Genomic DNA, 12,352 nt, shown 5'->3' on the forward strand with positions numbered 1-12,352 from the left:
AACCCGTGAACAGGGGTTCGAATCCAAGTCTTGATACTATAATATTCCTTCCAATCCTTCAATACATGAAAAGTTTCGAGCGTGTTGCACTTTTCAATGGATGACCCTAATGAAACTAACATGCACGCATAAATGGCGCAGCACCCATGGCTTGTAATTTTTATTTTGATGGTTTACAAATTCTGCTAGTTGTAAATGGTTACTCAACCATACAGTTTTGTATTAACTGGTTTTTAACTGTAACTGTACCAGTTGTAAATGGTTTCGAAACCGTAAAGGTAAAGAAATGTTCCTAACCATAAACTTCATGGTTAATCGGATGGACTACTATCGTAGTAATCGGATAGACTGCTGCTGATTATTTTACCTTATTTTCAGAATAAAAATTCTATCAGTGTAGAAAATTCATTTACCATTAACATGATTCTGAGGACAAAAAATATGATTAATTGTATACTTCAAATACTCGATCAGGACTATTCAATTCAATAAACATATTATTAATGTTTTTGATATTAGATTTTACAAGAAATTAGTTTTTTTTTTAATTTTTACACAAACAACATCTAATTTCGGGTTTATAATGGATTGAGGAAGGACAAATTTTATTGCAACTTTCTTCCGGGTCAATGGTTCGACAATTTGAGATTTACTATTTCATTGGGAAAATGATATATGGTATTAAACTGCTTCTTCCAAAAAAAGCCATAAATAGAATCTCAAACGCACTTAAATAAAGAAATAAAATTAGAATGATGAAATTCTAAGAAGAGCATTTATCGTTAATAGGATCTTTTTCTTCTCATCTGATAGTTATTGTCATTATAATTGGCAAGAACAATGCTAAGAGTACTACTTCCGGATTTTAAAGTAATTACAATTATGTGAAACAAAGTCAAACAATTCATTTTCAGGAACAGTAAACATCTGTGCTGTTTAAATAAATTCAAGTAATCCTCTGCTAAATTAGTTCTTATTAATTTATAGAATTCTAATTGAAATTTATGAGACAGAGGGAAAATATGAAGATGAAATTTAAAATTTGTATTTTGTGGAACATTATCTTGTATAAAAGATGCTGATTTATAAAACAATCAGATTAAAAATAACTACTTTGTTTAGACGAAGAATAATATAACAATGCAATGGCTCTTTTCATGGGGAAATATAAATCAATATACTAACTTGGTAGTAGACCAAAAATGGCAAATTCAAATGGTTTTTTGCCAAAACGTCCTCTTAATTAATCCAATCAATCATTTCTAAAGTGTCTAAGATAGTATAAATTAATTAAAATTTGGTTACATTTGATTTTTTATATTATAGCTGACTTGATTCTGACATCTTATCAGGGCCTCGAAATCTTAATTTAATTTGCCTACCCGTGTTTAGAGTTAATTGCTTCTCCATTTAATCTATAATGAATTGGCTGATAAAAATGGAAGAATTACAGTATTTCTAGAAAAAGTAATGATTCTTCCTTTATCATAAGTTTAAATAAAACATTTTTGTAAATGTAGATTCAAAATTGCAGTTACTATTTTTATATTCAGATTTTATTTTATTTGCTTACAAAATAAAATTTTTTGAAAAAAATCATGTTTAAATACACTTTATTTTCTTAATTTGAACTAAAATTTTAAAATTCTAATAAGAGTTTCACGAAAAATCAAATAAATTAACTATGCTTTCAAATTGAATTTTTGTAGATGATAGATTAAATAAAAGAATTTGAAAATCTTAATTATTGATTTGTTTTCAGTTTAATTTTACAAACTGCATATATTTGATAACATAGATATTACAGAAATACAAAGTAACCTCTGAAAAACGCTTCTATTCGGAGATTGCTTTGTATTCCTGTAATATTTATAATCATTCTTACGTAAATATAACACATTTTTGGAAATGTTTTTGAAAGATTTCGCAACATTGTATTGAATCCACCATTTGAACTGGAACGATATTAATTAATACTGTAAAAGTTCAATCTCAAAAACCAAATTCAATTTTTATGATTTGTATTCTATTTTTACACATATCATTAAAATTAATAGCTTCAGTAAAAATTAATAGTACGATGCACGATCATAATTTATATTTTAAAATCATTTTAAATTATGCTGTATAAATCATGCTTTCAAAAATTTTTATGTGCTAATCTCATTTTGGAAAACCGGAATAATTTATGTACAGATATTTAATTAAAATTATAGAGCAAGTAGAATGTGTCATAATTTATGCTTTATACGCTGCTTTATTTCAGTATTAACAGTACTTAAAAACAAAAAGTAGAGGCTTCATAATAGTTGTAAAGTCTATTTTTACACCCGTTAAGTTTACTTTCACACATAGCTTTTGAATAGATAGTTTCAAATAAAAGCACAGCGCATACCACATCAAAATTTTCTTTGACACTTACGTGCTGCAATTAATCAAGTTTGGCAATATTTATTTGAAAAATATTACAAACCACTAGAAATGCAAAACTTTTTTGCTCCTTAATCACCCATCATTTTTTAGCAACTAGCATTTTTTTAAACAACACAGAACTCAAATATATCCTTACAATTAGAACACACTATCTGCTGTCACAGTCGCTAATGTGTTGCCTGACTAAAATTTTCAACCAAAATCAAGTCGTTCCGACAGGTAAGTGCTTCCTTTTAAACATTAAATTAACCATAAATAAGAACTGAATCTACTTAACTTTAAGTCCATTCAACCCATTGAACAACTATACTTATCAGTAATTTTTTTTTATCCTTGTACTTGCACCCAAAATAATTCAAAATTATGTTTTATAATCAAAATTCATAAATTCAATGACCATTATATAATATTTATAGCAATGTAAAATAAGCAAAGATGCGTTTGTATTTGCATGTGCATTCAAAACTTTGATATCGTTTTTATAACAATTTCTACATTGTTCCATAATGCAGTAGCTGAGGAGGGAAAAAAATCTAAGTGCCAGGTATTAGAATTCAACAGCTATGGGCATTAATGCTGTGATCTTAGGGTTAAGTCTATGTAGATAGTAAATGAATGCTAAAACACAATTTAGCGCTTATGAAAATATTTTCAACACCTATTTCCAATCACCACTAGATTAGATGTTCGTGCTTTATTGTATATAATGGTGGTTGAGTATATAAGAAGAGGAAATGATTTATGGGCATATTGGGTCTATTTAGAAAGTAAAAGCAGTTCCAACTTGAACATTAGAGGTCGTTAAAAATCCACATAAAAATATTAAAAAATACTTGTCCTTGAAAGTGGAAGGCATAATAAAACAAGTTTGGTCAGTTTTCACTTATTATACAGTTGAGAAAATGCGACGAATTTATATTTTCTGTGATTACGTGCTGAGATAACCGAATTGCGATATAATAAGAGGCTTTAGAAGAATAAGGTATGAAATAGGGGGACCTTTGATTGGAAATTAAAGCAGCATGAATCTGAAGCTTCGAAGGAATAAGAATATACACCGCGATTTTTTGAACAAAAGGATATGCTAAGCCATGCTCCTAGGCAAATATATGCAAATTTTAAAACTATTTTCTTAGACATATTTTTTGTATGTAAGTAAATCATGGGCCAATTTCAAAGTAAATGGCACGAATTAACAAAACAAACTACTAAAAGTAATTATTAACCATCATATTTCATTTTTACGTATTCCGTCCAAGTTATTCATTTATTTATTATTTATTTATTTATTATTTTTTTTTTGGAAATGTTCTCAGCATTCTAAGATAAAATTTTTTTTGAAGGTATCTAGAAAATAATTTATTTTTCTTCCTTGCGTTTTTTTATTTTATTAAATTACATAGTTTGTGATTTGAATTTCATTAATTTATGAAATATATCTTGTATTTGGGAAATAATAGTTTTAAAAACTCCCAACATAATATAGGATTATAATTTCTGCTTTCTTGAGATTAGCGGTGTAAATTAAGCCATTTGTTAAAATATTTCAACGGAAAACACGTTTCTTAAAAAAATCATTACTAATTACTAATTATTTAGCTACTGGAAATCAAACATTTCAATGTGAAGTTGAAAGCAATTTCTATGCATTGAGTTCTTGTTTTTATTAATTGTTTAATCACATTCCATGAAATTATTTCTTAACCACTTTACACTTAATTAACTAATCGTTTATGACACGGAGAAAAAAAAATTACAGCACAGTATGGTAATAAAATTTTTGGTAAAATTTTTTTTTTAATTCTGGTTAATAAAACCAAAATAAACGGTATTTAAACCGTTCATTTGGAAAATTTTCCGTTCACATGGTAACGGTTTACCGAAAATTCTGTTTTCAAAATTATAGTTCTTATTGCTACACATTTATTAAAAAATATAAAGTATAAATACAAATTTTACAGAAAAATGGCTTTCATGCCATGCTCTAAGGCATCATGATAATGTTATTAAATTTTAGCAATTTTAATCGCATATTATAAAACCGTATTTTATTGTAAAATTTATTAAAATCATTACCAAAACGCTTCAAAAACATTACCGAGCTTTTTCGTGTTCCCATAGAGCCAGAAACACCTCTAATTTAACTATATTCTAGAAGTTATGACTTCAATTTTTTTCTCTGTGAAGATTTGGGAACGTTTTTATCAGTCAATTAAACGGGTTTTGATCAGTTTTAATTCCGTCCTTTTCACTTGCGATTCCTCAAATTCCATATCGTTTTTTTCTCTCACACAAATGCAATGAACATCTCGTAAACAATAAATAATAGCGTCATAAATATGCAATTTTTAACAAAAATATTTACAAATATTTTACGGAATGCCATGCATGTGAAACCGTATATTATCAAGCTATTATTTGATTTTGATATTTATATAGTTATATTTTAAAATTAAGAAATTTAAAATTCATCTTTTAATGACTCCTTAATATTTAATCGTAATAGTTTCATAATAGACTACATAATTATTTCCCATAATAAACTTCATTATAGTTTTCAAAAATTTCTGAGTAAAATTCTAATCTCTAGCCCACTCAATGTCACACCATAGTTTGTAAAAAAAAACATATCTGATTTGAAAGCTCGCCCTTTTTCAAAGGAGATATTAAAATGGATTTTTTATATACTTTTAATCTTAAAAGATTAAGGTCATGAACCAACCACCGATAGGGTTACAAGAGCAAAGGCCATAGTAATTTCAGATTCGGACAAATCTAAAGAAAAAATGCAATCTTGAGTGAATATCAAAAGTAAGAGGGAATTGTTTATAAAATTGTAATCAAAATGTTACTTTTCTTTCATCTGACTATTGATTATTGATCTCACACACTGATGAAATGTCCTGAATTTTAAGGGGTAAAAGTTCTTCATTTAGTACTAAGATAGTTTTAATAAAAATTGAAATTTTTAAGGAATAAGAAATGTAATGAAAATTTTCATTGGTGCAATATGATACTTTTTCAATAAAATACTTACTTATCGTAAAGCTTTATCAAAACATAATAAATAATTTAATATACAATAATAATTTTAAAATTTTACTAATTTAACAATTAAAATGAAATTAGTGCTCTATTTTCTTAAAATATGTTTTCATTTATTCCTATGTATTCGTTTAGTTTTTAAATTTACATCTATGAAACACAATCAGCTAGTTAAAGGAATAAAAATAGTTCTTTTTTTCCTTACGGCAATTGCTACGTGATATGTTTTATTGTTGCCTATTCTCAAATGAAAAAAAGGGAAAAAAAGAATATTTATAAATTAAATATTAATGGGATACGGGGTATTAAAGAATACACTCAAAATTTGTTACTCAATTTTACTATACTATTTTTACTTACTATACCATTTTACTATACTATACCATTTTACAAGCTCAAACGTTTAGGCTAAAACTAGTAAAAGGGCTCTGTGAAAGATCAATAAAAAGTTTTGGCTTCATTTTGTAGCTCAATATCTTAAAAATTTATGTAAAATATATTTTCTTTTACATTTTATTTTGTACTGAACATTTTTATGTTACATTTTATTTTGTAGTAAACAATTAAACATTTTTGCATATTTTAAAAATTCATATTTTATGAAAGTTTTGACATAAATCATAAAATGTTTCCAAATTTTTAATACTATATGGAAAACAAAATTTCAAAAATAGTGTGAAATAAACTCAGTTCATACAATTAATTATAATAAATATAGATTTATGCAAAAAAGTAGTAGATATAAAAACTTTATAAAAGTGTTGTATTCTTCGTTACTTTATTAGAAACTAAATAAAAAAAAACATCTTTCGGTTTTTATTTCAATCATTTTAAACTACAAGACTATGAGAAAATTTTTCTTTAGAAATTACTTCATGAATTTTCAACTCATTTAAACTACCTTAAATAAATTACTTATTTAATGCTATCGTCTTTTGAAAAAGCTATTACAAACTTGAATATGGTAAAATTTACCATGCTTCTGGATCTATAAGAACAGCAAAGAGCTAGGCAAATTTTACCGCAGCTCCTTGGTAAAAAGTTTCGTAAAATTAAATATGCTTTATAATATGTTTGGTAAATGTAATAAAATTTGGTAATTTTCATAGGATGCCTTAGAACATGACATAAAAACCATTTATTCCGTTAAAATTACGTTAAAGTTTTGTATTGCTTACTAAATGTGTGGTAATAAGAACTATAATTTTAAAAACCAGAATTTCCGGTAAACCGTTTCCATATAAATTAAAATATTATCAAACGAATTGCTTAAATATCATATATTTTGGTTTTATCCAACAAAATTATGTTGTGTTTTTTTTACCAGAAATGCCATTACCTTACAGAACCGTAATTTTACCAGAATTATTTTCTCTTTGATGGAGGAAAAATTAAAAGCAAGCAAAACACAAACAAAACTCTATTTCCTTTTTCTTAATTTACTTTTTGTCATATTTTTTCTTTACTTCTGTTTATTTTGTATCCATGTTGCAATTATAGTTCAAAAGCTAAGGTTTTTTTTTTCGCTTTATTTCTATCAATTTTTGAATTTAGATAGGATTGGGTATATTTACGTTGTGTATAATCTAATATAAGTACGTAAAATTACTCCACGATATATATTCTTTGTAAATAAATTATCAACGAGAAGTTAAACTTATTATGACAGAGTGGTGCGGTACGAGATTTGTTGATGATCAAGGTGATGCCATTCTGCCACACTCTGAGAGACAGGAGAACACGTGACCTTTTCACGTGTCCTAGTAATAAATTGGAAAATCTTTATATATTGGGTCGTTCGGAAAATTCATGGAGCTTCCGCCCTTATGCCATCTAATAAAATTCGACACGAGCAACCTAATATTTTTCTGCATTTGTTGCAGATCTCCAGGATCAGCAGTCCCGCAGTGGACTGATCGTTAAGACACGATTCCCACCAGATCCGAAGTCAAGTATTACTGGCTGCGGTCAGTGTGCGGGTGGGTGACCACTTGGATTAGTCTTCGTAGGGACCGAGGGTGTGCGGTATTGGTCCTCGTTAAACTATACTACCGTATGCTCGACTTTGCTTGCAGGTCGTCGGACTACCGAAGCGGGGGTGCCATCCCCTCTGCAGAGGATCAAAATTGTGATGGCATGTCTTTGGATCATCATCAGGGATGTTTCCCAGATCATCGCTAATAGCCCATTGTGCAGCTCTAGTGCGACGTAAATGAACTACAACAACTACATCAACCAGGAGCAGCAGGGCTAAATCAGGTTCATGATTTTGCGCACCCAAAAAAAGTCCAATAATATCACAAGATTGTCCGTCATATCTTGTCCAGTAAGCCCCAGGCAAGCAAGGACGTGGTCAGAGGATACCTGCTCATTGTAGTACACGGTACAGGTATCATAGCACCTCGAACCACCTGAATATTTTAAAGATCTTAAATGACCACTGAGAAAGCGAGTGAGGGTGGTCTGATCTAGTCAATACTTTTCTGTAGATTAATCTAAACAGAATTAGCTGAAAATTGCAACAATTACAGAGGATTTGACAGACTTGCATTTTTCTGTTTCTCAATTTACTGTAACAAAATTTTGCAAAAAAAAAAAATAATAATAAACGAAGTAAATTTGAAAACTAACAAAAAATGCAACAACTCTTTATTTTAATAATGAGATCTTATTATCGTTAATAGAGCTATCTTTACTGTTATTAATCTACTTTCTATAAAGATAAAGTTCGGGTTGACAAGACGATTGGAAGGAGAAGCAAAATAAATTGCACTTTACAAGCAAAAAGAATAAAAAAGATGCTAAATCATAACTAAAACTATGTTGTGTACACATTCTATGAAATAGGTTTCATTAGTAAGGATAGAAAAATAGCTGACAGTTCCACGCTGTAGGCAAAATTATAAGATAATAATCTGTTGGCCTTCAACTCAAAGCTGGTCAGGCCTACTTTAAAATGATGATGATTTTGAGAAATTTACCCCATAGATACAAAATTCTAAACCTAGGCACTTAGATAAATGAAACAGATTAAAAATTTAATATGAGTTTGAGAAAACAACAATAATATTTGAGTTGTTTGTACTGATATTGCAGTGCTCTTTCTATATGTATTTCTGCATTTTATGCTTTAGGCAAGAATTTTAATTTTTTTTCCTTTTTATTAATAGAATGCGTTGGGACATTATATTATTGAGCCCCATTTTAAAAATGCTCGGACGGGCATTTTTGCTTCAATATACAATGATTTCAATACTAAGAAGAAAAGTCTAGTCAAAACTTTGGGAATAAGGTGAAATTTACCGTGTTTCTGATTCTACGGGACCACTAAAAAGCATGACAATTTTTACCGAGGAATTTGGTAATAAATTTTGGAAACATTAACAATGAAATAAACTTGTATTACCATACTGTTTAGTTGTATATATGGTAATTTCATGGTGATACCCAAGAGCATGGAATAAAAACAATTTTTTAGGTTGAATTTACTTTTCAGTTTTGTGTTTTTACTAAATGTTACGCAATTAGAACTATAATTTTGAAAACCAAAAATTCCGGGGAACCATTACCATAGAAACGGGAAAACTTCTTAATGAATGGTTTAAATATCTTATATTTTGGTTTCATTACTAGAATTACGTTTTTTTTTTTTTTTGTACAAAAAATGTTATTACCATCAAATACGGTAATTTTTCAGAATATTTTTCTCCGTGATAGAATAAGAATTAAAAACAAACAAAACAAAATCGAAATTCTAAAAATGAAGGCACAGGTAAGACGCGTATGAAGGCATTTGGATATTTATGAGTATTGGACTGTGCAAATGCAAGATGCAAAGTATCTACCTGTAAACAATACTAATGAATATTCGTACATTGCCTCGAGAGTATCGTATTTGATATCGTACATTACCCTTTAATACTACAATAATGGAAATTTCTTAATTTAAAGTTTGTAATTTTGCAAGGAAACAAACATATGCCAATCTTATTTCTTCCAGTGATTTTATAAACCAAAAATTAAATTAAATATATCGTTACCGTCAAATATTTAGAAAGCTTTCATAAAAAAATATGAATCAAATTAGACTTTTGCTGTTAATTTCCTTAAAGTTTTAATTAAAATTTACGTTGTGGAATAACGAAGTTCTCAAGTTTTTGTTTAAAAATATTTTGACCATTTTCTGAAACATATTCTACCGAAGAAAAGTATACTGACTTAATCATATTTTATTAAATATAGGTAGTAAAATTGACAGTTAAAAAATCAAGCATTTGATTTCGTCTTAAATGCAAATCTAGTACTTGTATAATTCCAAAAATATTTGCAAAGAACATTTGAATATGGTGATAATAGGTACCAAAGGATATTAGCTAAGCAATAGTAAAATGCTTTAAAACTGTTCTTCGAATACAACATAGCAATATCTCATTATGTTTTTTAAAGTTTAATAAGCTATTTCAAGTATTAAAGGTTTGTTACATTTATTTATGAACATAAGTTTGTCCATCTTTAGACAGTGCCCTCTTAGCTTTTATAAAAAGCGAAAAGTGACGCAAAATCACAATAAGAAGAAAAGCCACAAGTTTTTGAAAATGCTCTTGTGATCTAATTTTTTACTATTTAAAAGTTTACTCAACGTTGCACTGTTTAGACTCATTATAATATGCAAAATTCATAGAATTATTCATTGATATTAATAATTTTCGTCTATGAAATTTTTTTTTACCAAAGCTGTCGATTTTTAAAACACTTGATATATTTTTTTAAAAAAAATATTCAAGCTATTTGTCCGTTTTAAAGTCCAAGGAATCCTTTTCAGCAAGATAGTGGTACAGTGCACACATTCACGATCGCGTTCTTTTACGTTCTCGGACTCGATCTTAATGATTCGAGGTGGGTGACCTCAGATATGCTAATTAATTAGTGCAGTCGATATTTTAAAATAAAAAATCAGGCACGAGTAGCCCTTTTAATTCGTAATTGGAAAAACGCACTTCGAATTTTAAAAAAGCATGGCTTTTTTGAAAATCTGATTTTTCTGGAAATATTCGACCGATTTCGCTCAAATATTGTATTTTGCCACGTAAAATTACATTTCTTGAAATGATGTAAATTTTTTTTTATCTTACTGTTAACTTTTTTCAAAACTATTGTCATTGTCAAATAAAATATTATTTACCAAATTTTTTTTTTTGGCATGGACATTTAACTTTGGCTAAAAGAATTTTATAATTACCTGCAAAACCTTTTTTGATTCGTTTAAAAATCTCTCGAGATATATGTGCATACGTAAAAAATTAAGTTAACATTAAGAGGTTCAAAATTTGGACAGCTCTCTCCTGATGAAACTATTGGACCCATTAAGTAAATAATTTCAAGAAATTGCAGCCGTAAGATAATACTTTTTTGAAAACTTCATTCGCTTCAAAGCGAAAAAAAACTTTTTGAAACCAATGAAGTTTTTACTCAGGTAATATAGGGACCATATTTCTCAGAATACGGCTAACTCCTATATTTTAAGCTTCAGTAATCCGGATTCATCGAAAAGAGGTATGTTTATTCAGAGGAAAAAAGTATGTTTTTGTCTCATTTTTTAACTTAAAATATCGTCGGCATTAATTAATTATTATATTTGACGTCAATCCCATCGAACCATTAAAATCCAATTATTAGATTAAAAGTTATTCACGGTGATAATTTTTTAAAGCTCTGTACATAATTTAAAGTTAAATCTTTGCTTTGAGTTTAAAGCAATGCTAACTCTGATTTTTTTTCAGCGAAAAAGCTGTGATAACACCCTTTACAGAATCATACAGAAAGCTATCAGCGGGAAAATCAATGATGGAGTGTTACCATCAAATTCAAGACAGTTAAAACTGTCCGCAGTGAATCTTAACGAAGGCAGGCAATCGTAGAAAGGAACGAGCAATTCGGATACAGAAGTAAATTAAATAATTTTTCATTGTTTTTTTCTTAAGCTAACGTATGAACAAAGTCGAGAAGAGTAAGACAAATCGAATAAGTCTCGGTTTTGCTTTTTGAGTAGCTTTTAGAAACTTTTTGAAGGCAAGAATATTTCTTAAGATAAAATTGCCAGATAACTGAAAGTTAAACACAAGTTAAGATATGCATGCATGTATAGGCGGCCTCCTTAAATTTCCAGATAAACAAACTGTGCAATTCATTTTCAACTGAGATGTAAATAAATCTGCCTGGAAAATATTGTTCTTTTTTTTAAAAAAAAAAAACACCTATGATATGACTTTAACAATGAATAATGTTTGTGTAAATAACTTAATAACAAAGCAGTATTCATTTCATCGCTTCTTTCTAAGTACGGTCCTTACATATTTTGCCATAGTTCTCCTGTTTTATTTGTTTCAAAATAAAGAAAAACTTAAAACATTTTCACTCATAGCAGAAAAAAAATTCTTTTAGATTCATAGCGTTTCACCTGCATTGGCTGCATAGTAAATTGGTTATGCTTTAAATTAGCAGCTTACAGTGTCTTTTAGGAACGAATTCAAAAGTGAGCTTGCTAATCCTGAAAATGTTGCAAAATACTAGAAATAAACTACTAAAATTATCGGATTTTAGTATCAAGTACATTTAAAAGAAAAAATTTTGTGGAGATTTACATCAAAAAGAGGATACCATCATAAAATATCATTTGATAGTGGTTGGAGAACTGAAGCAATGCATAATTCCCAATGGATCCAAGATATTAGAAGTCTACAGTGATTGAGAGATTTCAAGCAAAAAAATATCGAGTAAAAATTTAGGAGATACGAGCTAGCCATGATACATAACTTCGATATAATGCAAATTTGTTTTTACTCAAAATTTCACAAGATAAAATTATATATATATA

This window comes from Parasteatoda tepidariorum, chromosome X1, assembly GCF_043381705.1.
Source record: "Parasteatoda tepidariorum isolate YZ-2023 chromosome X1, CAS_Ptep_4.0, whole genome shotgun sequence".
In the NCBI taxonomy this organism is placed as follows: Eukaryota; Metazoa; Arthropoda; class Arachnida; order Araneae; family Theridiidae; genus Parasteatoda; species Parasteatoda tepidariorum.